Source organism: Equus caballus, chromosome 24 (assembly GCF_041296265.1).
Source record: "Equus caballus isolate H_3958 breed thoroughbred chromosome 24, TB-T2T, whole genome shotgun sequence".
Classification (NCBI taxonomy): domain Eukaryota; kingdom Metazoa; phylum Chordata; class Mammalia; order Perissodactyla; family Equidae; genus Equus; species Equus caballus.
The window spans coordinates 14790644-14812949 of NC_091707.1; the positions used below are offsets into that span (position 1 = coordinate 14790644).

The 22306-nt window shown below is 38.0% G+C and overlaps 1 long non-coding RNA gene across 1 annotated transcript in view; it reads left to right on the forward strand.

Annotated features, from left to right (window-relative positions):
• LOC111770281 (uncharacterized) overlaps positions 1-22306 on the forward strand; it is a 102572-nt gene that overhangs the window by 41785 nt on the left and 38481 nt on the right. Inside the window, exon 2 of the long non-coding RNA XR_002803451.2 lies at positions 15755-15853. This is a non-coding gene — a long non-coding RNA (uncharacterized lncRNA). The remainder of the gene's footprint in view (positions 1-15754; positions 15854-22306) is intronic.

The window sequence follows — 22306 nt, forward strand, 5'->3', positions numbered from 1 at the left end:
ACTTTAATTAGGTAATGATCACAGTTTCCTTCTGTTCTTCAGAATCTATTTATGACCTGAAACACAACATTTTTTACCATAAAATTTAGATAGTTTCCATTTTTTGGAAGAGTTTGAGAAGGATTGGTATTAATTTTTTGAATATTTGGTAGAATTCACCAGTGAAGCTGTCTGGTACTACAATTTTGTTTGTTGAGAGGTTTTTGATTACTGATTCAATCTTCTCACTAGTTATCCCATTTGCTTAGGGAAATTAAGAAAACAATTCAATTTATAATTGCATCAAAAAGAATAAAATACCTAGGAATAAATTTAACCAAGTAAGTGAAAGACTTGTATAATGAAAACTATAAGATATTAATGAAAGAAATTATTAAGAAGAAGACACAAATGAATGGAAAGAGATTTCATGCTCATGGATTGGAAGAATCAATACTGTATAAAATGTGTGTATTACCCAAACCAGTATAAAGATTCAATGCAATCTCTATCAAAATTCCAACGACATTTTTCACAGAAATAGAACAAGCAATCCCAAAATTTGTATGGAACCATAAAAGACCCCAAATAGCCAAAGCAATCTTGAGAAAGAAGAACAAAGCTGGAGGCATCATGCTTCCTGATTTCAAGCTGTATTACAAAGCTACAGTAATTAAAATAGTATGATACTGGCATAAAAACAGACACATAGATTGATAGAACAGAGTAGAGAGCCTACAAATAAACCCACACATTTATGGATGATTAAATTATGACAAAGGAGCCAAGAATAAACAACGGGGAAAGGATAGTCTCTTCAATAAATGGTGTTGGGAAAATTGGACAGTCACATGCAAAAGAATGAAACTGGACCACTACCTTACACTATGCATAAAAATTAACTCAAGATGGATTAAAGATTTGAACATAAGACCAGAAACCATAAAACTCCTAGAAGAAAACACAGTAAGCTCTTGGACATAGGTCTTGGTGATGATTTTTTTTTTTTAATCTGACGTCAAAAGCAAAGCAACAAAAGCAAAAATCAACAAGTGGGACTACATCAAACTAAAAAGCTTCTGCCCAACAAAGGAAACAGTAACAAGATGAAAAAGCTACCTACTGAATGGGAGAGACTATTTGCAGATCATATAGCTGATAAGGGATTAACATCCAAAATATATAAAGAACTCATCCAACTCAATAGCAAAAAACCAAACAATCTGATTAAAAACTGGGCAGAAGATCTGAATGGACATTTTCCCTAAGAAGACACACAGATGGCCAATAGGTACATGAAAAGATGTTCTACATCATTGATCATCAGGGAAATGAAAATCAAAAACACAATGAGATACCACCTCACACCTGTTATAATGGCTACCAAAAAGACTAGAAATAACAAGTGTTCGTGAGGATGTAGAGAAAAGAGAAACCACATGCACTGTTGGTGGGAATGTAAATTGGTGTAGCCACTGTGGGAAACATTATGGAGGTTCCTCTAAAAATTAAAAATAGAGCTACCACATAATTCAGGAATTCCACGTCTGGGTATTTACCTAAGAAAACAAACACTAATGAGAAACGGTACATGTACCCCCATGTTCATTGCAGCATTATTTACGGTAGCCAAGATATGGAAACAACGTAAGTGTCCATCAATGGATGAATGGATAAAGAAGATGTGGCATATATATATCTAACGAATACTATTCAGCCATAAAAAGAATGAAATCTTGCTATTTGCAACAACGTGGATGGACCTCGAGGGCATTATTCTAAGTGAAATAAGTTAGACAGAGAAAAGACAAATATCATACGATCTCTCTTATATGTGGAGTAATAATGAAAAAAAACAAAGCTTATTTTAAAAAACCCCAAAACCGAAGAAACACGTTTACAAAGTCAGACTATTCTGCATTTGGCAAGGAGTTACTTTAATTAGGTAATGATCACAGTTTCTTTCTGTTCTTCAAAATCAATTTATAGCCTGAAACATTTAAAATTTCTTACCATAAAATTTAGATAGTTTAATGTAACTCTCACAGTTTTATAGTGACTAAGCACATAAATATTATGATTAAGATCACAAAAAGGATAATGAAAATCCACAGAAGGGATTTGCCTCAAAATATACTGGGAGAAGTTAACTATATTTTCGTAAAATTCATAGTGAGTTTTTATTATTATTAATAATGTGCACATTTTTAACAGGCAATTTTTAAATCTCACTGGAAGTGAAGGAAATGAAAGGTTTAGTCTTTTTCTCTTCTGGAACATTCTGGGTAATATAGTCACTGGAAACTGTAATATTGTAGCATTATTATGTTAACAAACAAAGTTAAAATAATTTGTTTCTGATAGGTAGTGGACTAATGGTAGTTTGCGACATTTGATCTTTCATTTCCTTATTTTGACATCAGAAGTTTAATGATTTTAAGTGGTTACTTCATTTGTACTGTTTTAGGGAGGTTTGAAGGATTCCTGAATGCATCATCTTCTGGGACTTAGAAGTCTAGGTTGAGAGAACCATCTGTCTTGTTAATTAAAAAGACTGCAACTGGAAAAGGTGTTGGCAGAGGCAACCTCCCTAAGAAGGGTCTGTCTCACCAATGCTTTGCTGACGTTCCAACTACGGTTTCACTGGAGGGGAAAAGGTTCAGGCTGTGTGATCCTGCCTTCTTCGAGGGAATTCTATCAATTCCACAAAAGCTTGTGTCAGTCTAACGGAAATGCTCTTGCTACTCTTAAATTCTTTGAGGAAAAAACCTGATTACCATATACTAGATTACTATCTGAACTTATGGACATATTATAATAGGCAAGTTGTGTATAGCCACATGCAGGCAAGATCTATATTCTCTTGCTACTATCAGATTTAGTTTCAAATTATTCAAGGCTTTTTATTTTATTTTATTTTTAAACTAGCTTCAGTGAGGTCTAATTACATAGAGTGAAGTTAACCTTTTTCTTTTTTTTTTGAGGAAGATTACCCCTGAGCTAACATCTGCTACCAATCCTCCTCTTTTTGCTGAGGAAGACTGGCCCTGAGCTAACATCCGTGCCCGTCTTCCTCCACTTTATATGTGGGACGCCTACCACAGCATGGCTTGCCAAGCGGTGCCATGTCCACACCCTGGATCTGAACTGGCAAACCCCGGGCCGCCGAAGCGGAATGTGCGCACTTCACTGCTGTGTCACTGGCCCGGCCCCAAGTTCATCATTTTCAGCTATTTAGTTCAGTGAGTCTTGTCGAATGAACACAGTTGTGTAGCCACCAGCACCACAGTGAATCAGAACACTAGCATCATCCTAGAAGTCCTCTCATGCCCCGTTATACTCAACCTTCTCCTCCTACCCCAGCCCCTGGCAATTACGGATTGGATTTCTCTTTCTATAGGTTTTCCTTTTCCAAAATAAATCTTACAGAAATAAAATCATGCAGTATGGGAGGCTTTTTACTTTTCATCAACAGGAAGTAATATAAGCCCTGCTTCTTCTACGTGTGTTATGTTCCTATTCATTTCTTGGCTGTTTTTGTTTTGGATGAGAGCATAAGAAAGGCAATGAAAAGGAAGTAAAAACCAAAAGGATTGTTTACCTGGGAGTTGAGAAGAGTGATATCAACATGAGACGTGAGTGGATGGAACAAATTCATCCTGTGTGCTTCTGCCTATGGAAAAGAGCAGACGCCTGATTTTGCAATGTCAACTTGATAGCATTAGCTTTTCTCTGTTGAGATTACAATAAAGTGACGTATTTTCTTCTCTTGTTTATATAAAAAAGAAGGTTCTTAGTCAACTGAGGATTCCAAAGTATTTGCATCTTTTAACATCCTGGACCTCTCCAGTTGGACTAATTTTGTTCTTTGTAATAAAAGGCATTTACCTTCTTTGAACTTTGTCGAAGGGGAGACAGTGAGGGACAATAGAAAGACTTATTAGCTGTGTGACCTTGAACATGTCTCTTACTCTCTTTGAACCTTAATTTCCTCACCTGGAAAAAGTTGATTAGTAGTACTATCTTCCTCATAGGGTTGTTATCAGCATTGAATGAGATAATGCAAATAAGGCCCTGTGTCTGGGCGTAGAAAGCACAGAGAAAACATTATTATCCTTTATTATTTACTTGTTTTCCATAAAATGCACAGTAAAAAATACGATATTTTAAAATAATGTGTGACTCTTTTTGGTATATCATAACAGCAAAAAGAAGACATGACATTTATTCAGGTAAGAAGCATTAGTTGCGGGGTGTGGAAAATTAGAAGATATGGTACCTGTCTTTATGGTACATACACTTTAACTGAAAAGAGGGAAAAACCCTCTTGAAATAATCAGACAATGGTTATAAATTAGCATAAGAATAAGAATATAATGATTCAGTATGAAATATATACCATAGGATTGAGGAAATGGGGCTAAAAATAGGAATCAGAAATTTGCCTGGTACAAACAGTTTTGGATGTTAAACCTGAGTCTTTGAAGAGGGGACTGGCCCAGAGAAGCAGGCAGGCAGACGGAGGCGAAGGGATGGCATGAGTAAAGGCAGGGAGGTGGGGATACTTGAAGACGATGGAGAAACAAGGAGGCGATCGAGTGACTCACATGGAGGGTTTATTTTGCAAGGAGCAATAGAAAAGAAATTGAGGACCTAACTGTGAAGGTGGAAAAGGGAGGGGTAGGGCAGTTAGAAATGGAATGAAGTGGGGCCAGCCCGCTGGCACAACGGTTAAGTTCGCACATTTCTCTTTGGCGGCCCGGGGTTCGCTGGTTCGGATCCTGGGTGCGGACATGGCACTGCTTGGCAAGCCATGCTGTGGTAGGCATCCCACATATAAAGCAGAGGAAGATGGGCACGAATATTAGCTCAGGGCCAGTCTTCCTCTGCAAAAAGAGGAGGCTTGGCAGTAGATGTTAGCTCAGGGCTAATCTTCCTCAAAAAAAAAAAATGGAGTCAAGTGATATAAAAATTTAAATAGTGCTTATAGTTGATCTGAAGTGCAATCTGGAGCTATTTTAAATTCCGGAAGGGGACAGTGACATGATGAAAACTGTGTGAGAGGAAGACTGTGCTGTGGCACCAGGCATAGTGGTTCAGGACATGGACATCTGGAGATGTGTGAAGATGTGCAGAACAGATGTGGCCACTCCTGCCTCCCTCTCCCACTGCAGACATCAACAATCAGTCAGGACTCTCATCCCAGATGCAGCCTCAGATCCTTCTCAAGACAGCATTTTCGAACTTAGTATTCGTCGAGCAGAATTGACAGAAGAGAGAAACATATCGCCACCTCAGACACATATGTTAAAGTACGTAACAGTTATTAATGAGGCATCATTAGGTAAGTATGCCTTGCAGGTCTTGGAGACATTGAATATTTTGAATTTATTCAGTAGCAAGATCTCCAGCAGGGCCTTGGCAGAATCTATCACAGAATGGCTTTTCAAGGGCATTATTAGAAGTATTGTGTGATGTCACTTCCTCTTAATATTTTACAAGCTTTGCAAACTTACAGGATAAATTTATCAAATCCTGTCATTTTTGTTTTTCATTATTTGTTTTTTTTCAGTCATTAAACATCCATTTGTTAAAGGCTTAACACATTTGTTACTCTACAGAATTTATATTTGCACCAAAACTATGTTTCGGAGCAATTCAGGATTAAATTACTGTGACAGATCCTATTTATCAAGACGGCAGTCCAGCTGCTGGAGGCCAAAGGATGATTTATACCTCACCGTGTGTGTGTGTGTATGTGTGTGTGTGTGTGTGTGTGCATTCACATCTTGCACAAACTTGTGGGCTCTGCCTTGGTATTACTTTCAAACTGGAGGATTCCTGATAAAGTAATTCTATAAATACCTCAACATATGGTTTAAATCATCAAAGAGAAAAAACACTCGTAAAAGCACCTAGAGAGCACCCAAAACACGTCCATCTCACCAGGTCACTCCCTTTGCAGTCAGTGGAAACCCGGAAAGACAGTTGTTCTGAGTCAAATTCCAACATATATATTTTCAAAGTACCTTGCCAGCTTAAATTATGGCAAGTGCTCCAAGTAAGGACCACGTGGGAAAAGCATTGTACTTACACTATGTGCTTATAATTAGAATATTTTCTGACGGAAAGTCAAAACTATTTTGAATGCCTGTGTTGCTATGGATTTTGTTTGTCCTAAGAGTTGGTAAAAAGGAATAAAAGGGGCCAATCATTTCAGATGCTTACATGTTCCTATGACATTCCAGTGGCCTGGAATCTCACAAAATAATAAGAATTAAATGGTAGTTAAATCCAAAGTTCAATAGATGGTGACAGGCAAAAATGTTAGTATTTTTAGAATTTTTGTGGTAGAAACATGAAATCATGCCAGGAGAGGCTTCAGAGATGATTGACTAACCCCTTCAATTCACAGGTGCAGAGTGGGTGTGGGAGTTGTTTAAAGTCACCCAGTCAGTTGGAATAGAGTTGTTTCTAGAACCCATGTCTGCAGACTTCTAGTCCTACCTCTTTTGGTGCTTTCTCTTTAAAAGCTTTGCACTCGCAAATTCTGTGGTCACTGGGAAATGGCACCTGTGTTGACAGTGCTCCTCCCTGGCCTGGAGAGAAGAGCTAAGAGGTGGTGGAGAAACTTGTATCCACGACCTCTGCGGTGAGCTGACATACGGGGGCCTGGAATGGGGGCACCTTTACTAAGGTTGGAGAAGCCAGGTGATTTCTCTCTCTGACTTTATCCCCGGTCACTTGGAGTTTCGTCATGGAACGGCCAGTCTGGTTCTATTACCTAACATTGTTGATAAATGTTGTGATGTCCTTTTTTCTGTGTGTTGTCCTGTTCATGCAGCACAGCAGGGATGCCCACTGCAGAGCCAAAAGACGAGTGTGGGGGAACCGTGAGACCTCCCTCGACACTACCAGAATAGGCTAATGGACTAGGCTGGGGTGAGCAGACCCAGGGAGATACTCCCTTGATGTTGTTATTGTATTGTGATATTGATATCACGTTATTGGGTCACCTGCCTATCTCCTCCTTGCTCATCTGGTAAACCCCTATGCGTCCTTCAAGACTGAGTACCAATGCCTCCTCTTTTTTAATCTTCCCAAGACTAACTTTCTCTCTTCTCTCTCCTTTGTGCTCCCAGAAAAATACGTTTGAGATGTGGTGTTTAGGCTGGATGGTTTCTGAGATCATTTCCAGTATTTAACATTTCCTGGTCCTTTTGCCTCTTTTAGGCATTTTGGGACACTTGGCTTTGTCCCATACTGGGTTTTTGGGAGGAGAAATCTTTGGAACAATCATGTCTCTCCTTGGTTGGCCTAGCACTACCTGTCCCTGGTGACTAAGCCCTCCCCTGTGGCCAGCCTGGCACTAGTTTTAATCGAGATTGGGAAGAATTTTTCTTTCAGGGCACATCCTCTGGGATGTGTGTTGCTTGAAGATGCTGGGTCCTGCACATCCAGAACACTGCCTGTTGAGCAGCTCCACAGCTGGCATGGGAGGACCTGTGCCAGTCTCTCTGCTCCCTGTGCTCCTTCTTTGCCTTTCTCTAAACAAATCAGCTGGGTTGGTAGCTTCAGATCCATTCTTCTCTCCTCTCTTCCTCTTTCTTTTCATGAGATGAATACTAAGTATATATGCTGCAAAATCTGGGCGTCACCCCTTCATCATTTTTCTTCTCTAGAAAAAACTGTTTCTTAGGTGTCCACTCTCCACATCTCCTTTGCCCTCAACACTCCTCACCCCCCCACCCTCCAACACACACACACATGCACACACACACACGAGGGCATCTGAGGAGGCTGTAGTTCTCTCTATGTTATAACTAGTTGCCAGGGAATGGCTGGGGAATCATCAATTTAATTATATGAGATGACCCTGACTGAACTATACCTCAGGCACTCTCTAAAGCTTTTTCTGCTTCACTTTTTCTTCTTGATACTGATGCCAAACTGACTATGGTATATATTTTGTGTCTATAGGCTTCTGAATTCTCCACCATGACTAGAACATGAATTCCAAGAAAACAGGGACTCAAGCAGCTTTGTTTGCTGTATCCCCAGACCCTAGAAGAGTGTCTGGCATATAGGAAGTTTTCAATACAAAGATGTTGAACGAACAAATCCTCAGCTCCCCTGAGCTAATTGTCTTGTACCCACCACTTCACTCCTCTGTGCCTCAGCTCAGAGTTACGGGGTGGGAAGGAAGGAGCAGCAAAAAGAGAGAAAAACTCCTGATAGATTGAGGGTGGAACTGAAGCAGAAGGAATTTGCTTCCTCCTGTTTGGTCTCGGTGAGACTCTCCAGTCAGTGCAGCAACTGCAGCTAGAAATGGCTGCTTGGGGTGTTTAGGAAGACACTCAGTGAGTCAAGCCCTCTTGGATTTCCTTGTCCTATAGCACAGAAAGACATATAAGGGACCTTGACGTTCTTGCCTGCCTTGGTAAGATGCAAAATTCTTGAGAGCAGAAGGACTAGGATTAGGAGATGATGAATGGCAAAGACTTCCAACTGGAGTCCAAGACAAGGACCAAGGACTTCAGCAAAGGGTGCCAGGCTGGTGCTCAAAGAACCACGTGGAACCAGCTGCACCTCCAGGCACAAGATGAGCCACTCCACTTCAAGGAGGAGATGCACAGCCAAGAGGTCCTTCCCCCCAGCCCCCTACAAAGTTGTGTAACTTCTGCACGGACACAGCCTGAAGAGAAGGAAGACGAAGGAAGACGTTCGAGAAGAAATAATCAGCCTTGCGAGAGAGTCTGAACTTTGAACTGAATGAATGTTTAATTCACTAAAGACTGAATGAGACAAAAAGAGGCTGAGATGACTTTAATTGACAAATGTAAGTTTTTTTTCTTTTGCCGTCATTGGGCATATGAATTTGAGAGCAAGATGAGATCCACTGGAGATGATAAAGATACTGCCTTTTTAAAAGTGTATCTAAGCCTGGGGTAAACTTAAGCCGTCCCTCCTCCTTCATTCCACCATCAGCCCCAAATGACGTTTTAGAAAAAAGATTTAATGAGTAGAAAATAGAATCGAGAAGCCTAGACCATTGCTTAGGGAGACAGGGAGTTTCACAAAGTCTCGGAAACTTGGTTATCACTCTTAGTCCCTAAGTGAGGGCAGGGGCTCTTCCTGTCTTTGGATGTCTGAGTGTCTAGCATGTCCCCTGCTCCAGCGCTCCCTGCCTGGGACCCTTCCCTTCTTGCCCTCCCTTGGTGCACTCTCCACAGACTTGAGTCCCCAGAACAAAGGACCTTGCCCTTGAGCCTCTCCCTCTCCCTCAAACACGCCACTGGTTGGGGACACAGAGAAAATGCCCTCCTTTGGGGACACTTCCACTCTCTTTGGTTCTTTGCATATCATTGCGACAAACTTTATTAACCTCACACTTGAAACCCAAATTCTTCTTGGTTGCTTTGTGTAGGAAAACATTTGATAAATGCTCGGGGTAAATATGGAGAAGTACAGGTTAGTGTAGACAAGGCAACAGAAGAGATAGATGCTTGAACTGATGGGGCCATGGCCGAGGAGTTGGGGTGAGTGTAGGGAGGAGGGGGAGCGACTCGGTGGAGTGATGAAGGACTTGAAGGGTCAGCTACGTGCATTTGATGCTTACAGACCACCCCACTCACAGTTGCGTTTGCTTGTTTGTTTGGTGTGAAAATCATGCTATCCCTATCTGGATTGGAAGATGAGAAGATGATTCAAAACTGGGAGGAATTCTGCAGGTGAAACTTGAGAACATAAGGAACCTAGAAATTCACAGAAATTTGGGGGCCAGCATGGACTTTCCACAATGACAGAACAGGGGTTTCAAAATAATGTTCTCTACATTTTAGACCAACATCTGGATTACATTAATTGAAAATCTTGGCCAAACCTAATACCTCTCCCTTTTCTCTCTTCCCCAATCTCCACAAGCTCTTGTTTCGGAGGCATTTTAAGTTTTCATTCCTTAGGTGGAGCTGTTTTCTATTCTCTTCAGAAAACATGGAGGGAAGGAGGAGGGCCCCCATTCTCTATTTGGGTTTCTCATTTCCAGGGTGGAGCCACCAGCCAGTTCAAAGAAGGATACATGAGAAACAGAAAATTCTCCACACAGTTCCATATCAGAATCACATTTTATTGATTTGGCAGTGAAGATATTATGTGTGCAAATATTGAAACAATTCTCTCACTGAGGGGCTGGGAGGTGTGATATTAAACCTGGCTGTCCTTTCCTCAGTAAACGTGCATGTCGGCCACCCCCTCACCAGCTGCTGAACGTCCACATCACTGCAGATTTGATTTTCTCTGCCACAAAATGCAGTCATTTCTGTGGCTCTTGCAAGCCTTGGAAGCTGTGATGTTGCATTCCACAAACCTTTCACCACGTCACACTACATGCAATGGTCTTTAGTGACACTATGCTATAGTAAGGACTTTTTAATTAAAAACATTTAGATACCTTAGGAAAATAAGAAACTTTTTCTTCACTCATCTAACTGAATGGTCCTTGGGTAGAGTCCTGCTTCAGGCATGGCTGGATCTGAGAACACAAATCACATTGATTTTGGTTAATCTGTTATATATTTAGATTTGACATGGAAATAAACGTTAAAAATCCCAACAAAGATTCTCTCTCTTCAATTTGTTTATGTATGTATCTTCCTATTTCTCCACAATCTACCTATAATCTGTCTATTGTGTAGTAATAGATAGCACACACATGCACACACACACACACACACTCACTCTTCTGCTTGGTGGAGTTACTCAGGAGCCTGCTCACAGATCTGGGAATTAGACATTGGCCCACCTCGTTTAGAGTCTGATATAAATTAACCTCTACCAAAAGGCAATAGATACTTAGGGCTGGTGCCCACAGGTGCTAGTGGAAAGTTGTCCTCCCAGGAGTCGTGCAACTGTAGCAAATAAAAAGGAGAAGATGAGACACACAGAGCACTTTATTAGTCAAATGCAGCTTTGTGCCTTCTGGCTTCATAAATGAATTTCTCATGGCAGATAGAGAAAATCTGTCACTTAAATAACCAACACAGATAGCACATGCAAAATCATCCATCCAGCTGGTCTGAAATCTGAGGCTTAGAGCCTGCCTGCTTTGGTTTTGATTTCCAAGAGATACAAGTTTAAACTCTTCAAGATTTCATCTGGCTAACATTCCAGCAGAAGGCAGCCTCAAATGACGCTTCCACTACGGTACTTTCCTTTCGATTTTTTTTTGTTAATTTTTATTGAGTTTATGATAGTTTACAATCTTGTGAAATTTCAGTTGTACACTATCATTTGTCAGTCGTGTTGTAGGTGCACCCCTTCACCCTTTGTGCCCACCACCCACCACCCCTCCTTTCCCTTGGTAGCCGCTAATCGGTTCTCTTTGTCTACATGTTTAAATTCCTCATATGAGTGGAATCATACAGAGATTGTCCTTCTCTATCTGGCTTATTTCACTTAACATAATTCCCTCAAGGTCCATCCATGTCATTGTGAATAGGACAATTTTATTCTTTTTTATGGCTGCATAGTATTCCATTGTATATATATATATATATATATATATATATATATATATATATATACCATATCTTCTTTATTCAGTCATCAGTTGATGGGAACTTAGGTTGCTCCCACATCTTGGCTGTTGTAAATAATGCTGCAATGAACATAGGGTTGCATGGGACTTTTGGAATTGCTGACTTCAAGCTCTTTGGATAGATACCCAGTAGGGGGATGGCTGGGTCATATGGTATTTCTATTTTTAATTTTTTAAGAAACCTCCATACTGTTTTTCACAGTGGCTGCACCAGTTTGCATTCCCACCAGCAGTGTATGAGGGATCCTCTTTCTTCACAACCCCTCCAACATTTGTTACTTTTTGTTTTGGTTATTTTTGCCATTCTAATGGGTGTAAGGTGATATCTTAGTGTAGTTTTGATTTGCATTTCCCTGATGATCAGTGATGATGAACATCTTTTCATGTGCCTATTGGCCATCTGTATATCTTCTTTAGAGAAATGTCTGTTCCTGTCTTCTGCCCATTTTTTGATCAGGTTCTTTGATTTTTTGTTGTTGAGTTGTGTGAGTTCTTTATATATTACGGAGGTTAGCCCTTTGTCAGATATATGACTTGCAAATATTTTTTCCCAATTAGTGGGTTGTTTTTTTGTTTCAACCCTCTTTTCCCTTGCCTTGAAGAACCTCTTTAGTCTGATGAAGTCTCATTTGTTTATTCTTTCTATTGTTTCCCTTGTCTGAGAAGACATGGTGTCTGAAAAGATCCTTTTAATACTGATATCAAAGAGTGTGCTGTCTATATTTTCTTTTAGAAGCCTTATGGTTTCATGTCTTACCTTCCTTTTGATTTTTAATTACAGCAGATATCATACACACAAGTGTTTATAGCATGTATGTACAATTTAAAATAAACAGTTGTGTACCCAACATCTAGATAAAGACATGGAATATTACTAGTAACTTAAAAGCTTACTATGTGCCTCTTGCCAAAAACATCTCCCACTCTCCTCACCGAGAGGTAACTACCATCCTCCACTCTGTGTTAATTATTTTCTTCTTTTCTTCACTGTTTTATCACCCACTTATGCATCCCTAAACAATATATCTCTCAGTTTTGCCTCTTTATGGGCTTTAAATAAGTTGAAAGGATACTGAATATATTCTTCTATTTGCTTATTTTGCTCAGCATTGATTCAAGATTCATCTATGTTGATGTAGGTAGCTGCAGTCCCTTCATTTTTCACTACTGTATAGCAATCCATTGTCTGATAGACAACAAAATCTTTATCTCTTCTATTGTTGATGGATATTTTGCCATTTGAGACAATGGTGCTGTGGACATTGTTGTTTCTTGGTGCGTATGTTCAAGTATTTCTCTTGGAGTTGCTGAATCATGGAAATGTGTGTGTTCTTCCTTAGTAGGCAATCCGAACTATTTTCCCATGTGGTTGCTTGGTATTAGTCAATTTAAAAATGTTTGCTAATCTGGTGTGTGTGGAATGGTATTTCATTGTATTTTTAATTTGCTTTTGCCCAATTCCTAATGAGGTTGACATTTTTTCTCTCCCTCTACCATTCTTCTTTCTTGGTTTTTAAGATTTATGAGGCATTTGGGTTTCCTTTTCCTGTTCCTGTATTTGACTCATTTTTCCATTGACTTGACTTTGTAAGACTTCTTCATATAGTGAAAATACTAGCCTTTCATCAGTTATATGTGCTACACATATCTTCTCCCAGTGTGTGGCTTATCTTTTCACCCTTTTTGTGGTTATCTTTGAATGAAATATGAGTTTTAATTTCATTATGGTCAAATTTATTATGTTTTCTTATGCATCTTTATACACTTTATATTTTGTTTAAGAAATCTTTCTCTTACCGAAGGTCAGAAGAATGTTTCCTTATTATCTTAAAAAAGTCTTATAGTTTCTATAAGACTAATTATATGTAATTATATGTAAGACTTTACTTGGAGTAGATTTTGGGGTTGTGAGGGGTAAATAATCAAATTTATTTTTTCCTATAGAAATAGACAATAATAGTCCACCTTTCCTGATCTGCCACGCTTAAACACAAATAGAATTTCCACTATTTTAATGATGTTTCATTGGTCTACTTAGCCATTCTTGCACCAGCATCCTTTTGTCTTAATTAGTATGACTTTATATTGTCTTGATATCTGATTATATAAGACCATTTACTTTGCTATCATTCAAGTGTGCCTTAGCTTTTTTTTTTTTTTTTTGGTTTTTTGTTCTTCCATATACATTTAAAACCAGATTTTCAGGTTTCATGGAAAACCGTGTTGAGAATTTGATTGGTATTTCATTGAAAATATGAATACAATTGGCAAACATTGGAATCTCTATTATATACGGTTTATCTGTCTAATCATTTAACGTCTTTCTGTGAGTTTTATCTATAAAGAAATGTCTTTTGTTAATGGGGCCAGCCTGGTGGCATAGTGGTTATGTTTGTGCACTCTGCTTTGGTGGCCTGGGGTTTGCCAGTTTGGATCCCAGGCGTGGACCTACACACTACTTGTCAAGCCATGCTGTGTCAGGCATCCCACATATAAAGTAGATGAAGATGGGCATGGATGTTAGCTCAGAGTCAGTCTTCCTCAGCAAAAAGAGGAGGATTGGTAGCAGATGTTAGCTCAGGGCTGATCTTCTTCTTCAAAAAAAGAAACATTTTTTGTTAAATTTATCCCTGAATACTCAATATTTTTGTGTTTTGTTGCTATTGGGCATGGTAGCTTTTTAAATTTGCATTTTCTAATTGATTGTTGCTGCTGAATAAAAATGAAATTGATTTTTTATATTGTTTTTTAAAACAATACAGGTATTTTGCCAAATTTTTTAAACATTTCTAATAATTTATAATGTAAAAACATTATGTAAATAGCATAGTATTAAATATTTTTGATGTTTGACTATCTCTTTTTAATGGAGTGTTTAGTTCATTTACATGTTTTGTGATTACTGATATACTTGGATGTATTTCTAAGTCGTCTTGTGCTCTGGAGCTGTATTACCTTTTCTGTTCTCCCTTTCATCTTGGTCTCTTTTCCACTGAAGCTTCCTCTCTGTCCCCCAGCTCCTTTTCACTCCCTCCATACTCAACAACTGTAGAGTTAACCATCTTTACCCTCTTTCAAAATAAGGGCAGATATTCTTAGAATTAACCATTTTGAATGAAATTTCCCGAGTACATGGTGAGCCCTTTCAATATGTCTATATTTTCTCTTATTTCTAGAAAATATTTTTTTCTTCTTAATGGGCTCCAATTATATGTATGTTGGATCTTATTTGCCAGTCTTCTATTTCAATCGCTTCCTCTGTGATCATTTTTACTTCTCTCATTATCTTATTTTTATCCTCCTTTTTGTTTTCCTGCCTTTCTTCATTTGAGAATGCTCTCTTTTGAGCACCTCATAATTTATTTTCCATTTCTGAGTGGATTTTCTCTTTTTCTTCACTTTTTTTCACGAATTAACTCTTGCTCCATTTCTTCCCTTTTTTGTATATTTCTGTTCATAGTTTTCAGATTTTGGATAGTAGTTTTCTTTTTTAAATTACAAATAAATGTTTGAGAACATTTGGTTCCATTTAGAGCATCGTGTCACAATTTTCTTCTGCTTTATAGTGTTTTTGGAAGGATTTTAATCAGATGAAATGTTTTGATTTGCATATTCTGTTTTCTTTCTTTCTTTTTTTGGTGAGAAAGATTGGCCCTGAGCTAACATCTGTTGCCAATCTTCCTCTTTTGTTTTTTTTTTCCCTCCCCAAAACCCCAGCACGTAGTTGTATATCCTAGTTGTAGGTCATTCTATTTCCTCTTTGTAAGATGCTTCCTCAGCATGGCTTGATGAGTAGTGTGCAGGTCCATGTCCAGGATCCAAACCAGTGAACCCCGGGCTGCTGAAGCAGAGCACGCGAACTTAACCACTCAGTCATCGGACTGGCCTCTGTTTTCTTATTACACTGGCTTTGACTAGATTTGTTCTGGTTTCTCTTATTTTCAGGCATTTTATAGACAGTTCCTAATTTATACCATCCTCTTCTGTCAGTATAGTGTAGTGTAGTTTTTCAAAGGACGACGTTGTGATGGTGGTTGGGAAGTGGAGCAGTTGGCATGTCTTGTGATTCTCTTTTATTTATGCAGAACCCTAACTTCCTCCTCTTATTTACTTTTCCTTCACTTCTACATATCAGAAGAGTAATTCCTCCCTCTCAATTTATCTTTTGTTTTCTTCCAGAAGTAATGCTTATTCAAGACTGCCACCTCAAGTTTTGCTGAATTCTCTGTCACTGGTGCTGTCATCCACCAAGTTCCAGATTTGTTTTTACTGTAAGAGGTTAGTGTTGGACTTTCTCTTTGTGCAGTGACTTAGTCTGTTTTATCCATGTCCCATGCAGTGTCTTAAGTCTACCTTCCCACTACTCTCTACACACTGCAGTGGCAGCAGGAAATGTAGTAGCATCTCTTGGATTTTAGTGTTTATTCTCTACTGAAAAGTAATTTGAAGCATTCTCTGTCTCCTGGGACATATGTGCATTATTTGTTCTTTTTGATCGTGTGATTTTGGGGAGGATGTGTGAAGAGATTTAGATTCAGCCAGCTGCCGTTATCCTAGTATCGATCAGAATTTCTGTGAATATCTTCTTGTGAAAAAAGCTCTCACACGTATAATATCAACACGTATAGAAAATTGGGCAAAGTCAAGTTACAAAGGAAAAAATTCCAATGGCTAATAAATATATGTAAAATATTCAATCTCACTAATGAACAAAAGCACAAATAAAAACTATGATTTCCTCACCTTTAGAATGAAAAATATCTATTTTTAAAAATTGTTAATATCTCCTCTTGACAAAGGAGTAGCAAACCTGACAGTCTCATGTACTGCTGATGGTAGTATAAGTTGGCACAACCTTTCTAGAGGACAATTTTTTGCAGAAACAGAAGACATTAAAGTGGTACATATTCTTCTATCTGGCTATTTCTCTTCGAGATATTTTTGTGCAGGAAACACTTATCAATCTACTAATAATATAAATCAGTTATGTAGCAGATAACATTTTTTATTTATAAAAATCTGTTTCCAATCTAAATAGCCATTTACAGAGGCATGTCCAACATTAAAAATTTTGTGAATCTGTGTTTGCTGACATGAAAATAAATTTCTATGATTCTACTGTTAAGTACAAAACAGGATTATGTATTAATTTTATGTTTAAGTAAATGTTTTAAAATTTACTCACAAATACATATACAGAAAAACATCTGGAAGGAAATATACCAAAATTATAACTGTGGTTGTGATCTTGGTATGGTGGATTATGGGTTATTTTTTTTTCTTTCTAAATACTTTTCTGAGTCATTTTCCTGTTAAAAAACATTTGGCATATATTACTTCTGCATCAAAAATTATATTCATTAAAAAATTTTGCTGAATGTCTTGAGACCATCACCAAATTATGCTGATCCAATTGAAGAACAATCTCTGAGGGATGGCTCTCCATGCTCCATTTATCTTTGAAATTATGTTAAATGGATCCTTAAGGCAACTTCCCAACCTAATAAATCCCAGAAGATTTCTTGACACATTTAGGATTTAGGATTAATAGGATGTCTCCCCTTCTTCCCCACTTTTCTTTCTCTTATTATGTGAGCCAGCTTGTTGACTGCAGATATTGCTAGACAGTGGCTGCAAGCACAGCAATGTAATTCATCAACACTAGTACGTCTGGAATGTACCAGAAGTAACACAGTGCTTACTTGATAGTAAATAATAATCTGCCAAATCTACCTCCCCAAAAGAAATATCATCTGCTGTGACTGTATAGGCCAAGAGTTTTCTCTTTCCAGTTTAAAAAATATGAGTCAACTAAACTCAACATTAACAAAAATTGCTTTGTCTTTCAATTAGCACATGGAAAAGTCGAGGGTGCTATTAGATTCTTCATTCTCCTTTGTGGCTTCTTCCCTCTCCCATTGCGGACTAGAAGGAGACCTGCGGTCCAGTGGCCCTAACATGATGTGAGACTTGGGACAAAGCTCTTACTTAAGTTCTCTGGCTATGTTTTTTTAAAATGATACAGTGGATAGGAGGTGGGTGAGTAGATCTTTTAGATTTCCTAGCTACTCTAATGTTCTGTGAGTCAATGAATCTCCTTTATTTATCAATCTAAATCCTGTAATACTGGCAATTATATGTTTGATTTTGATTTCCTTTACTTCATCTGTGTGGGACTTAAGGCTGGTAAGCATAAATTCTTTAAAAATTACTTCTTAATGCACACTCAATTATTAGAGTATTAGAGTACATTAAGGTTTTTAAAAAACGCTTTCAAAATTGTTTTAGTGTCATTTCATATTTGCAAAAGAGTGAAAGTTCCCTTCATCAGGTGGAAGCAAGGACAGAACGTGTGCTAATTTCTTGCCCTGATAATTCCTGCTAAGGTGCAGTGTGTGGGCACAGCCCACTGTCTGTCTAATTTACCACTGTGGGAGAGGGGGCATGAAGCAGAAGGTGGTTTTCATGGTGGACAGCCTCTTTTCTAGAAATACATCCCCATTATCAGGTTGGAAAGGAAATGTTGGACACAGTTTAAAAAAATAATAACTGTCAGCTTACATATTGATTCTTTCTAGTTATTGTTATACACAAGCATTTGTACAAAAGTTTTGTGTTCCGTTTAATTATGCCAGTTCCTTCCCTGCGATCCTCAGAGAAGTCATCTGACCTCTTGAAGTTTTAGTTGTCCATTAAATTTGTGCATTAAACAAAATGATCTCAGATACCTTCTTGCACTAAAATTCTTTATTTATATGTCAAAACCAATGATATTGGTAAGAAGGATTTATACCTTTGTTCTTATTGCATATATTCATTGTAGGAGAATTAGAAAATAGAGATAAGGAGAGAAAGAAAATGCATAATTTTACCACCTAATGATAACCACTGTTAATGTTTTGGGTGTAATCTTTTTTCTATGGATGTTTGTTTCCCAATGGAACTTATAATATACCATACATGTTCTTATACAACCTGCTTCTTATTTAATAACATATCAAAAATAGCTCTGCATATCATTTAATAACTGTGACACTTTACATTTTTTTGTACATATGGATTGCAAGACAACAGACATTTTAAATATTTATTTTATCTACCTCCTGAAAAAAACCTGTGAAACTGAATTCCTTCACTTATATTACTACCTTTTTTATTGAGTTATTATTTATAGACAGTAAAATTCACCCTTTTTAGTGCACAGTTTTGGAAAAAGCATATAGTCATGGAACAATCAGAAAAATCAAGCCATAGAGCAATTCTATCAGCGCCAAAAGTTCTGTCATGCCCCTTTGTCGTCAACTCGCTCTTGACCCCCAGGTCCTGACAACCACTGATCGTTTTTCTGTCCCTGTAGTTTCACCCCTTCCAGAATGTCGCAGAGTCCGCAGTCTTCTGAGGCTGGCTGCTTTCACTCAGCGCAATGCAGTCACCATGTTGCTGTGGGGACCAGTACTGTGTTCCTTTTGCTGCTGAGTCTTGTTCCATCACTGGGACGCACCATGGTTTGCTGACCCATTTGCCAGTCAAATGACATTGGACTTGTTTCCAGTTTTTGATGATGATGAATAAAGCCACCAGAAACATTTGTGTTCATATTTTTGTTTGAACATATATTTTCATTTCTTTTTTCACCCAGGAGAGGGTTGCCCAATCATATAGAATATGTATGAGCAACTGTCTAAGAAACTGCCAAACTGTTTTCCAAAGTGGGTGAACCATTTTTTGTTTATAGCAGCAATGCATGAAAGTTCTAATTGTTCTGCATCTATGTCAGCTCTTAGTATTGTCAGGGTTTTTTTAAAAAGCCAATCTAATAGCTGTGTAGTGGTATCTCATTATGGTTTTAATTTGCATTTACCCAGTGACTAATGATGTTGTATGTCTTTGAATGTGCTTATTTGATATTTGTATATCTTCTTTGGTGAAGTGTTTAAATCTTTAGCCCAATTTTTAAATTGGGTTGTTTGTTTTCTTATTATTGCTTTTTGAGGGTTCTACATATATTTTGCATTCAAGACCTTTACCAGATATGTATTTTGGAAATTTTTTTATCAGTCTGTGGCTTGTTTTTTCATTTTATTTACAAGTCTTTTGACTAGCAAAAGCTTTCAATTTTGATGAAATTCAATTTATCAACTTTTTCTTTTGTGTATCATGTTTTTTGTGTCAGTCTAAGAAATCACAGCCTAACCCAAGGTCATAAGATTTTCTCCAATGTTTTCTTCCAGAGATTTATAGTTTTATTTTTTACATTTAGGTCTAGGGCCCATTTTAGGTTAATTTTTATATATGGTGTGAAGTATCAGTCAAGGTTCATTCTTTTGCATATAGATGTCCAATTGTTCCAGCACCATTTGTTGAAATGACTATCCTTTCTCCACTGAAGTGCCTTTGCAACATTACGTTATGATAAATCACATAAATCAGTAATTTGCATATACTGCCAAATGCCAGTTCATAGGCTCTTATGGCTGGATCTGTTTTATTGTCCCCATGTGTAACTAAGATGACAAACTATGCTTGAAGATGATCAGTGCTTCTTAGAGCAGATTGAATTTTAACATTTTTCTCCAGTGTATCAGCAAACAGCTTCCATTCTATTTTGTGAGCAGACCCACCTAGAAGTCCTGGCCTCCATTAGGAAAAAAAAATAGTACTCTAACTTTGGGTGAATTTACTTTAAAGCTTTTCGTAATTTTAAAACCAAAACTAGAAGAAATTCCCAATTTATAGTTTTTTGAAATTTAGAATGCATTTTTGCATAGAAATAGTGTTTGCAAATGATGGTTCCATACCTAGGCTATCCCACAAATATTTGATTCAGCCATCATGACGAAGAAATACCACACATTTACAAGGAGAAGACCCTGAAAGTAGATGGAGGCTTGTGGAGATTTGGATGGGAACTTATTTAAAAGATTTTAGTGTGTTATGTGTCATTATATCTCAATTTAAAAAATGGTATTTTCTATTTGATCTTATATTTTAATCACATTGCGAGAAATATCAGAATAGCACAAAATGAGGAGCTTCCCAAGCTGTGTTCCCTCACGAAGTCTGCTTCTACAGAGCTTTGGAAGAGACTTCACTAAAAGATTTTAAGTATTACAGACACTTCAGCAGAACCAGTTAGCCTCAAAAGTATGACTTTCTCTGTTTTTGATTCAATAGCATCATTATTTTATGCATTACTCCTGATGGCATCAAAATGAGTGATATTCATTAACCAGATATTGTGTGGCAGGTAGGCATTCGGGCTTTTCTTAAGTTATTTTAGTTAATCTCATTCCTATAACAACTCTTTGCAGTAGATAATTCATCTCCATTTTATCGATCTGAAAACTGAGATTTAGAAAGGTTATGTAATATGCTTAAGGTCTCACAATTAACAAATGATGAATCTGGAATTCAAATCTAGTTCTGTCTCACTCCAGAGCTCGCTATCCCCATACGTTAGGTTGACTTTTCATCTAGTAAAATAAACGATGAATGGGAGAGACATCTGTCAAAGAGAGAAAGAGGAGGGGAAGAAAGGGAGTTAAAGGGGATGAATGGATATGAACAAAAGAGATTATTTAAGGTAGAATTGAATGACCTGTGTGTGATGAGTTAAAAGAGGTGACTATGTTCTGCCCAAAAAATCCTTGAAGAAGAGAATAGGACAGGGCAAAGACAAGGGACACTAAATAAATGAGTTCCTCTCTCTGACCACTAGATGACACCATTGACAGAAAACACCGTGGTTGCTGTGGTGATGGTGGCTGCGGTGGGGAGCTTGAGGCAGGGAAGGGGGGAGAAGGACTCTGAAGAAGCCTGTAGGAAAAAGCGGCAGTCCATCTCCGTAATGAACACCCAAAGTCACGTCACTCCCGTGGAGGATGCTTCATTGAGAAAGGAGTGCAGGATATGGCCTGGGCAGGTGTCACTTTTGATCTAAATGTGAGTCATTGATATTTCTGATGAACACCAAGTAGGGAGGCAGTGTAAGTGAAGGAATTAAGAACATGGAATCTGATGCTTGGCTTTGTAGGTCTGGAGGCTGACTCTGCCTCTGCTAGTTGTGTTTTATCAGGCAAGTCACTTAGCCTTTCTGAGCCTCAGTTTCCTTCTCTGTCATGTGGGTATAATGACATCGACCTCAAAGACATGTTGTGAAGATTAAAGGAAATAATAGAGGTAAAACTTAGGATAGTGCCTTCCTCCAAGGTCTTGCTGAATGCTATCATTGTTATTATTTTCAGTAGGTAGAATCTCTAAAAAAGTAACAGCTAAATTAAAAGCAAAAGTTAATGAGTTGACACAGTTCCAAAACACCACGAAAGAGCCTTTTTACTTCAGACAACAGAATTTCTTTTTTGTTGTTGAGTGTAAAAAAAGGTTGTAAGCTTCAGCAAGCCCTGCAATTTAGTCTCTTATATGCCTTTTAATTTCTTAGAAAAAAGTATCCTTGCATATTTTGCTAATAAATCATGTAAACATAATATTCATGGTCAACTCTAGGCACAATTTCAAGCTGATAAAATGCATCTTTGAGGCTTTCTCAGCTCTCACTTCCATATTGATGCCCTTCGTTCTGTCTTTCGCTCCTCTCTCCTACCCTGACCTGCCCTCTCTCTCAACTTTCCAGTGACCTGATTTTGCTCATTAGCGCCCTCAGGCAGTGTACAAAATACCCAGTGCTTTTCCTCTCGTGTTTTCCCTATCCCAAAGTTGCAAAATTACTTTTTC